Source organism: Schistocerca piceifrons, chromosome 2, assembly GCF_021461385.2.
Source record: "Schistocerca piceifrons isolate TAMUIC-IGC-003096 chromosome 2, iqSchPice1.1, whole genome shotgun sequence".
Taxonomy (NCBI): Eukaryota; Metazoa; Arthropoda; class Insecta; order Orthoptera; family Acrididae; genus Schistocerca; species Schistocerca piceifrons.
In genome coordinates, this window is record NC_060139.1 from 263,384,828 (window position 1) to 263,397,984 (window position 13,157).

A 13,157-nucleotide genomic window follows, 5' to 3' on the forward strand; every position below is an offset into this window, starting at 1 on the left:
AAGTACAGTGGATTTTACAAGGGATCTTCAAAAAGTATCAGACCTTATTTTTTATTGCTGAAACCAACAATGGTGTTGGAGTGTGCACATTCTGTATGTTTGTAAGCATAAACAGTATGAATGCACTGAATGCATGATTTTGACCATGACTGTGGACACAAGCAATCGCTGGCTAGCCATTGACAAGTGAACACATGTAAGTGGGTAGTCATCAGATTATGTGTTGTGGGCTACCTGATCATGACTTGCAGTATTCTACGTTAAATGTTGGAACTTGTCAGGATATAAAATCTATTAAAGCTGAGTACAGGTGGGTAGTAAATCAGTCAAAAACTGAGAATATATGAGACTGCTCGAAGACATGAACTGGATAGACCTTTGCTATACTTATGACTCAAGCGGAAAGTACAAATCATTTGTTAATAAAGTTACTTCGTAATTTGAAATCTATTTCCCTTAAAGGAAAAATCAAATCAATGAGAAGTGTAAAATTAAGCATGGATTGCACTAGGAATAAAGGTATCATGTGGGACAGAAAGGAAACAGTGTCTACTACTTAGGAACAGTTCTTATCATAGCATTGTAATGTGTTATAAAAAATACTGCAAAATATTGAAGCAAGAAATCCAAGCAGCTTTATTATGAGAAAAAAAGACAGTTACATCAGGCAACAAAATAAGAACTATATGGGGTATGGTGAAGACAAAGACAGGTAGGGCTAGAAAGGAAGATGAGCAGATAGCTCCAAAATAAATGAGACATTGCCAATGAGTGCATGTAGTGTTGTAAACCTGTTAAACACGGACTGTGTTCCTGTTACTGACAGCTTGGGGTTATCAAGTTCAGTAAACAGTGCAGTGGAATATCTGAATAACACTGGAAAATCCAGGCTGGAATAATGACAGTATTATGAAAAGGATAGTTGCTACTCACCATATTGCAGATATACTGAATAGCTGACAGACACAACAAAAAGACTATCAAACGAGGTTTTGGCCAAACAGGCCTCCAACAGGGTAGACAAAACAAACAAACACACACACACACACACGGTTGCCAAGGCCAGACTGGCCTCAGCAGCCACAGACTGCAGTTGCATGCAAGTGCATGTTTGTGTTTGTGTTTTGTCTATCCTGATGGCCTGTTTAGCCAAAAGCTTTGTTTGAAAATCTTTTTGTCGTGCCTCTTTGCAACTCAGTATCTCCACTATATGGTGAGTAGCAACTGTCCTTTTCATAATATTGTCAATTGCTTCAGTAAAATGACACTCACTTCTCCCAGAGAAGTAGCATCCATCGTAAAATCCTTAAAATATTCTAGTGTTTATGATAACACATCAACCAAGTTAATCAAAGAATGTTCATGTGAGTTGAGTTCTGTTTTAAGGTATTTGTGTAATCAGTCCCTTATCAGCAGAACATTTCTAGACTGGCTAAAATGTGCTAATGTTAAGCCTCTGTACAAGAATGCAGACAAAGTGATACCATCAAACTAGCAACCAATTTCACTTTTGATGGTTTTTAAAAAAATATTCGAAAAGGTTGTATTCAAGTGTCTTCTTAAGCAACTGACTGCAAACAATATATAGTCCAAGTCGCTGTCTGGGGTTCCTCAAGAGTTCTGATATGGAGAAGGCTATTTGCACATACAATGAGGATGTACTTAATTCATTATATAACAAATTAGAGGCTACTGTCATTTTCCATTACCTGTCAAAAGCTTTTGACTGTGTGAATCACAGTATTCTCATAAGAAAATTAAAATTTTATGGTATCACTGGCAGTGCTGCAAAACAGTTCAAGTCTTACCCAACTAACAGGAAACAAAGGGTATCTTCATGAAATACCTGTGGAATAATGAAAGGCACCAAATTTCAGAACAGGGTAAGCGTTATGCAGAATTTGATGCAGCAGCTGGGTACCATGCCAAAAGAGGATTTCCAGCATGACAGCAGTGTTGGGAAAGATGTGTAGAAGCTGAAGGAGACTACATTGAAGGTGACTAGTGTCAAACAATGGTTTCTGGACAAAGATTGATTTTATAAATAAAAGTTGGATGCTTTTTGAACAGCCCTCAGAGCTAGGGAAAGGCATACTTTTCTGATCTGCTGCAGAGGTCCATTAGGATTGTGTGGTGTTATGAAAATGAGAAATGACATGAGAAATGAACAAATGAAAGTATTACGTGGTTGCAAAAGGAGAATGTATAAGTTGGTGTGAGTTTGGGCTGTGAAAAGGATGCTGATGAGGGGGATGCACCTTTGTAAGTGATTTTTGGTGGCTGTGTGATTATGAGGGAGTGTGTATATGGCATGGGAAATCTGTTTGCAGACTAGGTTTAATGAGGGGGGAGGGGGCAATAGTGCCTGTCTGTGACGGCCCTTATGAGACAGTCAGCATTCTGGGCAAGGGAGTTCACATCACTGCAGATATGTTATCAATGGGTGGCCAGGCTTTATGGAAGGGATTTTTTGGTATGGAAGGGATGACATCTGTCAAAATGCAGATAGTATTGGTGGTTAGTGGTTTTTATTATGGACAGAGGTGACGATGGAGGTAACAGAGATGTTTACAAACAATATTGGATGTGATGCATATGTGTAGTAACAAGTCCCATAGATTTCACTGGCAGTAACAGAAATTTGCTGCCACAAGGTGCAGAACTGATTAACATCTCTCATGGCCAGAGCGGAATTCATGTGAGCGTGCTGGCCGTGATGGAGGGGAGATCAAATCTTGGCCAGTACTCTCATGGGCACGTGCACTTGCCAGTGGGATAAAGTGTTTTGGAGTGTGATGCACTGCTTTACAAACTGTGCTGCATTGCAGATGTAGAAGCAGCATGATGTGAGTGATCTTAATACTTTTGCGCAAGCGTCCAAGAATGGACTCGGTACTGTGTTCAGCACTGTTTGAGATATGATCTGCATAGACATATGGTATGTCTGTTGCGGCACGTGCTCAGGACTCAACTCCACTGTTGTCACCTCAGAGAGAAGCAGAGAACTGGCAGCAGTGTTAGGCCTACGGAAGCCTAGCTAGGTGCATAGCTATTGTCTTGCTCCTTTATCCAGTGACCACTGTAGACTTGTGCCCAATCTCATGGTAGTACCGAGAGTTTTGGGCAGAAGCAGACAGACACACATGAAGAAAGACCCTCACTGCACTACCATAGTGAGCCATGTGCATAGAGAATGGGGATGGACAGCTAAAAGTTACGGGCCACAACACAATTCCCCTCCCCTCATGAGGACAAAATGTGAAGGAGTGAGATGATGATGATGATGGGGGGTGATACCAGTTGAGAGGCATGTTGTACCAGCAATAAGGCTGAAGGCAGTGGTGTCAAAGCTGCAGGTCGTGTGATAGAGTTGGGCACTGGTCGTCAGGACACTGAGCATGATGTAGGCAATGCAGCTGGCTGTCAGTAATGCCAGACCATTTGGTCACAGGAAGGGCCACCAAAGTGTCAGCAGCGAGCAGGAGCAGTGCGTTAGCTGGCAGCATGCATGTTGGGGGGGTGGGGGGGGGGGGGTGCCAAGGTGGATCGTCCAGAGCAATGTGGTATACGGAAACTGGCCAAGTACTACAGCTTGTGTCCGAAACTGTGTACGCAGTGAGAAGGTGCTGGACGAGGTTGCCAGTGCATGGTGGTAGAGGCAGGAGCATAGCAGCATTGCTGGGTCACTGCCTGGAGGAACTGACATCTGTGTGCCTGTATTTGACAGATGAAAAAGTATGCAAGGGGCATTGTGAGCATGAATTGCCAGTGCCTTCAGTGTGAAGATGGGCACCAACAGGTCCAGAGCCACCACTGTGAACTTGTGAAATAGCGCTGCTGTGGGAGTGGTGAAGGCAATGCTGTATTGAGAGTGTAATTGGCGGACGGCAGAGATGAAATTATTCGGTTGTGTTTAGGTTACAAGAGAGGTAGTGGGGCAGGGGCATGAGTGTCCCCAGACATTGAGGATTCTGGTGCCTATGTTGTCAGCAGCCGAGGATAGTGTTGGGGATGGTGCCAGTGTAACTTGGTGAGTTTTCAGCAATGTCCTTGGCAGTGGTGTGCCAGGTCACCATCTTGGAGGGAGTCGGTGGTGGCGGCACTTGTGTGTCTGTGGGTTGTTGACAAGGATGGTGGTCAATCTGAGTGGTGTCAGGGCAAGCAGCATATAGGATGGCTTAAGCTTATCAATAGAGATGCCAATTGGGATGCCGTGGAGATGTAAGAATCCCACTTCAGACCCCATTGCAGGCCAGAGTAGTGTGGGCGAAACAGAAGCTGGTGAACATCGTGAGCAGCATGACATAAGTGCATGAGCCAAAGTTGCCATGGATGAATGCCCTATGTTCACCATAATGCAGGGGGGGGGGGGGGGGGGGTGTAGGCTCAGGCATGATGTCATCCACATGCATGTTGTTGGTCTCCAAGAAGTCTGCTGGCACCTGTAGACAAGATCAGTGACTGACATCTCCGGGTCAGCCTTGAGAGTGATACAGTGGCTGAAAGTACCAGTGGCAGGGCAGCAGTCCAACTGATTTTGTGACAAACAAGGGTCACCTGTAAGGTATGGTGGAGCCAACAACTGTTGGCGGCTGTACGGTAGCTTGATATCAGGCGCAGGTCAGCCCTGTAGAGGTCGACCAGGGCACACAAGAGCAAAGATGGAAATTGGCACCTGTGGTCCATTGAGATAAGAGACAAGCAGCTAAAATGTGCAGTCCACACAGAGACAGAAGCGGCAATGAGATAAGAGACAAGCAGCTAAAATGTGCAGTCCACACAGAGACAGAAGCGGCAATGACTGTGGGTATCAGTGTTGCCCCAGGCCAGTGAGTGAACCTGTCCACCATGGTGAGGACATATTGGCAGCCATCAGAGGGTGGTCGAGGGCTGATGGTGTCCACTTGAACAGGAACAAGCAATGTTTGATGTCTGAAAAGGCAGCAGTGGGAGCAGGTAGCAGGTACGTGGTGGCCAATCTCGGAAGGCTGATAGGTGGGGAGGTACGGTCCCATGGTCTTGGAGTCCCTTTGGCCACAGGAAATGCTATGTAACCAGTGAGGTGTGGGTGCACACACCAGGTTGCATAACTGGTCGAATGCAGCCTTGCAAAATGCAGTGGGCAGGAATGGGCACCATGAGCTGGTGGATACACTCCACCAGATACTGCTATCTTTGCCAGGGCTGACACATGTTGGATATGGAGGCTGGAAGTGGTCTCCAGGTGGAGGTGGACTAGTTCCAGGTTGTGCTCCTAGACAAAGCCAAGTGCCTTGCAGTCAAGGGATGAAGTGACAGCACAGGTGTAGCTGAGGAGTCAGCAATGACATTGTCAGTTCTGATAATGTGACATATTTTGGTAGTAAACTCAGAGATGAACAACTGTTACCCAAACTGATGTGGGGAGTACAAGTCAGTGTCTTTCTAGAGGGAAAACATAATAGACTTGTGGCCAATGAAGACCGTAAAGTGGTGGGTCTCCACCGATGGGCGAAAAGTTTGATTTCCTTATTGATGGAGAGGAGCTCCGTGTTGTATGTGCTTCAACACCATTGGGGGCAGAGAGCCTGCAGGAGAAAAAAACACACACACAGCTGCCAGGTGATGCTGACTTGCTGCTACAGGGTGGCACCAGTGGCCAAATGGCTGATATCAGCCAGGGCAGCAACTGAGTTGGGGGAGGGGGGGCAAGGAGGATATTATCTGCCAAGTTATGCTGGGTGGGAGCGAAGCTGTCTTCCATTTGTCGTGCCCGTGGAACAGGCTTGTTCCCCTTTGTTTGAGCTGTGAAGGGTAGTGCATAGCAGAGGCAGTTCTTAGGTGGTGAGGTGGCAGCAGTAGAAGTTCAACACGCAGAGGAAGTGGCAGAGGTTCTTGAATGTTTTAGGACTGGAAAATCAAGGATAGCTTGTACCTTGTCAGTTAGGAGACATGAGCCAATGGTATGGCTCAGGAATACCAATTGTTGACAAGACACAGTTTGCTGTAATTTTCAGTGTGATAGGGTCTGCAGCTGCAATGAATTTTTTGAAAGATTTTGTGATGCCTTCAGCTGCTATTCTTTTTATTTCATATATGATTGTACAATTTCAGCATTAGGCCATTTTCAAGTACCTAAAACAGAAGCATTATACATTGGATACATTAGTGACACCTGTGATTTTGATGTAGGAACAAGTCATATCTGTAGATATACTAGGCACATTATAACTTACTTTATGGATGATTTTTTTAGTAGTAAATTATTCCATGTACATCGTCGCTCCTATGACTCCATGTTATGCTCATAAAATAAATCCAAGATGTTTTACACCCTTTTAGAAGCATGTTACTTTTGAGCAGTTGTTGCAAAGCTCTTATATGCAAGGCCCATGTTTAAACATTATTAACACTAGGAAGATTATAATTAAGTTACAGAAATTTGTTAATTAACCTGCATATGCTTTTGTTCTCAGTAATATTTAATTTTCATTCATCAATGTTGTAAATATGACTGTATGTAATTTCTTTAAAATATTTATATATATATTTGTTCTCTTTTTGTAGGAGCACATCAATTTTGAATAGTTGGTACAAAGATCTGATATATAAAAGCCATCACATTACTCTAATGAAACAGTACTGAGAAATACGAGAATCGAGAAAAAACTGCTTTATGGTTGCATGATGTTTCGCATTACAGTCATATTTATTAATGAGTATAGTGATAATTTTACATTCAATGGTTCTATAACGCTTCATCATAGAACTGGTAAAAAGTTGTCTGGAATTTCCCATTTCGCAGTTCTTTTTGCTCATTTAAAACTCAGTTGGACTGATCTTTTAGATGGATGTAAATTTCAATTTCTTCCATTACATTCACGATTTTTCATTTCTGAAACTTATGAAATATTTGAAGTGATCTGTCTGTATTAGGTATTTTACAGTTGGTGTCTTAAGTGTGCAGCAAATGTGGATGGCTTATTGTCACTTATTGTTGTGTGTTCTTTAAATCATGTACTGTCTTTTCTTCCTGTTTGTCCAGTATAAAATTTTGGGCATTATTCACAGTTAATTTTGTAGATTCCTGATTGCAAAAACGGCTGTGATTTATGTGGTATGTGCCTCAATAATCATTGTAGATTGTTAGTGGTTCTGCAACTGGCATATAATTTTGTATTCTTGAAACACTGAGTAATTTTGTCGGAAATAATGCCTAGATATGGCCATACAAGAACATTGTTTTTCTGTGATTCGTCTTTGTCTCTGGTTAAAGTTATTTCATCTGTGGGATTGGCATGTGTTTGATTGGTTTTCTTTTTGAATAATGTGTCTAATAAGTTTCTAGGATAAACATTACTTATAGCTACATTTCAGAGATCTGGTTTTTTCTCAATTTTTTTTTCGGTGGTCAGTTTTTTAATCTATGTAACATAGAATGAAGTTTGCTGTATTGACAATTGTGCTGGTGACCCAGAGGCATTCAAAGATTATGTGGAGTGCCTGCAGTGTTCTCTGGGTGTTGCAGAGAAGACAAGGATGTCATCAAACTAGGCAAAGCACCAGGGCAAGCCCCACGAGATGCTGACCAGGAGAGGTTGCCACATTTTAGCAGCATGTTGGAGGCAGAAGGTCATAAAGGCACTCTTGCACAGGCCAAATGGCATGATGATTGTGGTCTTCTGGATGTCCTTATGTGCACTAGAAATCTGGGTGAAATCTGTGGCATGTGAAAACGTTGGCACAGTCGATCGTGCTGAAGATTGTAGTTCCAGCCAGCGCATTGTAGCTGTAAAGGAGTAGCATCGGATAATAGTCAGGAATGTTTTGGGCATTTAATATCCAGTAATCACTGCATGTGCACCAGGAATGATCCTTCTTTGGACAAGGCAGATGCCCATGGGCTCTTCAAGAATGCAGCACACCAGTGGCAATCAGCTCATCAAACTATGGCTTGGCGATCTTGAGCTTGTTCAGTGCTAGGGACCACAGCTGGCAGAAGACAGATGGTCCAGATATGGTATCAGTGCAATGGACAGTTGAATGGCAGACCTCCCAAGATGTGCTGCACAGGGCTGTCAGAGCAGGAAACTGCACCAGGGAACCAGCATATAGCCCAACGTATGCCACCTGCTTCACATAGAAAAAGACACTGAAACGGGTGGTGCACTTAGTTAATCTCCTGGTATTGCCATCAGTAAAGCACTGGATGGTGGCTTCAGGGAGCAGGAGATAGCACCCATTGAAATCTGCTCTAATAATACGGTTGGTGATGTCAGCAACAGGGCAGATGCCATTGCAGGCTGAGATCAAGGACACAATGAAGCACAATGTAGGTAGTAGTGGTAAAGCTTTTCGCTGCTGTCAGGAGGATTGCTGAGGTGCCACCAAGGTCATATAAGAGACTCTGTGGGAAGATAGACACTCTGAGCTTGTGTCAATCGGGAACGGTGTGGAGGAGTGGATGTCGCAAATGAACAGGTGCTGGGAACCTGAGCAGCAGCTGGGCTTGCCTCTTCCCAATGGCTGTCGGCATTTGGAGCTCAAGAGCAGGACTCTCTGCAGTTAGCAGTGTTGGGATTGAAGCACTCATGGTACCAGCAGAGAGGCATTGGCAGGGTGTCAGGAACTGTGGCCATCATTGTGCTCACAGCTAGCATTGCATGCTTGGCATTGGTTGGAGACAAGACGAGTAATGGTAGTCTGCTGCATTGTCATATTGATGCTGAGGGAGGCGATTGTGTTGTACACTCCTCACTGCTGGGTGCTGTGTTGCAGGCTGGTGGGGAGGAAGGAGCCAATGTTGTCGTTAGCTGTGCATTGATTGGTGAAGGTGAGCTTAAGGTAGGGCGGCTGTCAGTGTGGCAGCCAATGGGTGGCACCTGGTGCAGTAATAGTCATCCCTGGCATACAGAAACAACTGAAAGAGTTGAAAACAAGTAAGTCACCTGGTCCAGTTGGAATCACATTCAGTTTTACAAATAGTACTCTTGACCCCTTACTTAGCAGCTGAAAAACAGTGCTGGTGACTCCTGGATATAAGAAGGGTAAAAGAAAGAGCGGACAAAATTACAGACCAATATCCCTAACATCAAATTGTTGCGGAATCCCAGAATATATTCTTGGTTCGAGTATATTAAATTTCCTTGAGACCAAAAAGCTCATGTCCACAAATCAGTGCAGTTTTAGAAAGCATCGGTTGTGCAGAACCCAGCTCGCCCTTTTCTCACTAAATATATTGTGAAATGTGGATGAAGGGGGAACAGGCAAAGTCGATATTTCTAGATTTCCGAAAATCATTTCACACAGTGCACCACTGGAGACTGTTAATGAAGGTACGAGCATATGGCATAGGTTTCTGGATACGTGAATGGCTCGAAGACTTCTTAAGTAATAGAACCCAGTATGTTGTATGCAATGGTGAATGTTCATTGGAGGTAAAGATATTGTCAGGAGTGATCCAGGGAAGTTTATATTCATACGAGGGCTGGCTGAAAAGTTCTTAGCCTCGCCCAGAGATTCCAGCACTACTCACATCACTTTTTCCCCCTTATCTTGGTGCACTTGTTAATACGCATCATGTAAAATTGCAAGCCATTCCAGGCAGCAGTTGACTGTAGGCAGTCATGTGAAACAGTTTTGGTGCATATGGCATTAAAAAAAGAAAAAAAAATCAAATTCTAGTATCATGCAGTGATGAAATTCTTCATATAAGAAGATTTAATGCTGACCAAAATTCGTTTGTGGCTTGTAAATGTATGTGACAGCCCTTCCCTTTCAATTTACACCATGAAGAAATGGGCGGCTGAGTTTAAACATAGCTGTGGAAGTGTCCAGGGTGACCCATGCAAAGGACACTGGAAATCACCAACAAAGTGCTTGATATGAGTCTGGAAGATGGGCATTTAAAGGTGCATTAAATTGCTAATGCTGTAGGGATATCAAAGGAATATGTTGGTCACATCTTGCATCATGAATTGAATATGAGGAAACTTTGCACAAAATGGATGCTATGTGTGCTCACTGTGGATGACAAATGAAATTTGTGTGACATTTTCCAAAACGTGCTTCATGCTTTTTAAGAAAAATGGAAGTGATTTTTTGCATTGGTAATGTGACAGTGGATGAAAAAGGGATTCATCACTACACACCTGAATCCAAACAGCAGCCTACACAGTGGATAGAAGCTGGTTCTCCAACTCCAAAGAAAGCAAGGAAAGTGCCATTGGTAAGAAAAATCATGGCATCAATGTATTCGGATGCGAAAGGAATTTTGTTAATTGACTATCTTCAAAAATGTGAAACCCTAACTGGAGTATGCTACTCTTAACTTCAAACAAAACTTCCATCTATTCACAAAACTGAAGAAATTCCTCGCTGGCCAGCAATTTTCATTCAGTCAATAGCTCTTTGCTCCTGTAGATGGGTACTCTGCAGCACTTCTGGAGGAACACTACAGAGAGGGGTAATGGCATTGGAGCACCACTGGATGAAATGTATTGATATCAGAGGAGATTATGTTGAAAAATAAAAGTTCTTTGAAATGATAAATTTTTGTTTTCACTACCATGCCGAGAAGTTTACAGACCACCCTCGCAAATGATCTTATGGACAGTGTGGTCAGCAATCTGTGGCTGTTTGCTGGTGATGCTGTAGTGTACAGGAAGGTGTCATTGTTGAGTCCCAGTAGGAGGATACAAGATGACTTGGAAAAAATTTCTAGGTTGTGTGATGAATGGCAGCTAGCTCTTAATGTAGAAAAATGTAAGTTAATGCTGGAGAGTAGAAAACACAAACCTGTAATGTTCAAATTCAGCATTAGTTGGGTGCAGCTTGATACAGTCACTTTGATTACATATCTAGCGTAACATTGCGAAGTGATGTGAAATGGAACAGGCATGTGGCAATTGTGGTGGGGAAGATGAATAATTGCCTTTTGCTTATTGAGAGAATTTTGGGAAAGTGTGGTTTATCTGTAAAGAGGGCTGCATAGAGGACGCTAGTTTGACTTGCCCTTGAGTACTGCTCATTGAGTATTGCGAGTGTTGGGATCCATGTCAGGTCAGTTTAAAAGAAGAAACTGAAGCATTTCAGTGGCAGACTGCTAGACTTGTTACCGTTAGGTTTGAACAATATGCAGGTATTATGGAGATGCTTCGGGTACTCAAATGGGATTCCCTCGAGGGAATGCGACGACATTCTTTTCGAGGAAGAGTATTGAAAAAATTTAGAGAATCAGCATTTGAAGCTGTCTGCAGAACAATTCTCCTGCTGCCCACATACATTTTGTATAAGTATCACAAAAACAAGGTATGAGAAATTAGGGCTCATATGGATGCATATAAATAGTCATTTTTCCCTCGCTCTGTTTGCGAGTGGAACAGGAAAGGAAATAACTAGTAGTGCTACAGGATATTCTCCGCCACACAAACTATGGTGGCTTGTGGATTATGTAAGTAGATGTAGATTTTGAATGCATTAGGCATTCAGTAGCGGCAGTCGCAACCAGGGAGGTCAGCTTCTTGTGAAACCTGTCAGCAAGGCTGGTGGTATGGTGAGGCAGTGATTCATGTGCAATGCTACAGCTGTCTGTGTTGGGGCTGGAACGCAAGACAGCCACACATATAAAAGAAGCAGTCGGAAACCCTGTGTGCTTCCATCAGGCTTTGGAGGTGGCACAGGAATTGTGAGGGTTTCTGGTCACTGCACTGCTCAAGTGAAATGAGGACCCAGATCCACTGCTGCTTCATCTCGTTAAGGCTGGGCAAAATAGCAGAGGTGACAGATGCGAGGCTGATGTGTGGAGTCCATCGCTGGGTGCTGGGGTGCTGAGCCACCAGCCATTGTGTCACTGCGAGTTGTGTCTGCAGGCACTGCCCCCCCCCCCCCCCCCCCCCCCCGGCATTGCAGTTTTCCAGTTACTATGTATGAGGTGTGTGGTCAGTTTGTCAATGACATTGATGGTTGGTGGAGCTGTGAATGCGAACAGTGAGGCTTCAGTGTCCTGATGGCTGAAGCTATGGTTTCTAGGTTGCACAGGTGCGAACATGCAAAGTGCACGAAAGAAAAATAGCTCGTGGTGCAAAGCTCAAAGTAAAGTATGGGTCATGGCACACTAACATCTATAGCACAAACACAATCTATCATGAAAAACATAAAATAATGGCCCTAGTGTGTTGGCGTTCATAGGACAGAAAAAGAAGTAGCTTGTGTGGTGCGAGCAGGAGCAGAGTCTATGATGCACACACAAAAGGAAGGGATGGATAATATTAGGTCCTTACCTAAATTGATTAATAACCCACATAAAATTCAGTAAAACTGAGCATATGAGAATGGGCATGGTAGACACTGTCACTATGAACAATGTTCACATGAGGTTTAAGACAAAAACAAACTGGTTTATTGGATTAACTAAACTACTACAGGAAGCGCTGTAATAATGCCAAGAAGTAATAGCTCTTATTGGACCCTGAAACAATGATGCATGGTATTAATGTCACTTGCTAATATGAAGAATACTAAAAAATATGTGCCACCAGGAGACACCGTAAGAATAGCATTCTTCGGAGTGCAGGAAATAAACACTCTACACAGGTCCACATTGAGTGTGGAGACACAGAATAAAGTCACTAACATGGCAGCATGAGATACCAACACAAGTTCTGATATCACGGAGCGAAGAGAAAAATAACATCGCTCACAGGATATTGAAATGTAAACTTTATAAATGATGTTGGAGGCAGTATGTATACATAGTAGCTAGTCACTCATTGTTCGCCAGAACTGACACAGATTTCCTGCCATGAGACACAGAATTGATCAATGTGTGTCATGGGGAAACAGCCAGGGCAAGACTCAACAGAATGATGCATGGTCTTCATGTGAGCGTACTGGCCACAATTTGCAGGAACCAAATCTTGGCTAGTATCCATGTGGTCATGTGCACTTTACATACTATACTGCATTACAGGCATAGAGAAAGCACGTTGTGGGTGGATCCCGATAATTTTTAACAAACATCTAAGAATGGCCTTGGTACTGTGTACTGCACTATTTGAGAAACGAAGTTTGTGGCCTTTTGGCGCGACCATCAGAGTGCATATGTGGGATGGAACTCTGGTGTTCCTGCCTTGAAGAGAAGAGAACTGAGAATGAGATTAGGCTGATGGAAGCAAAGC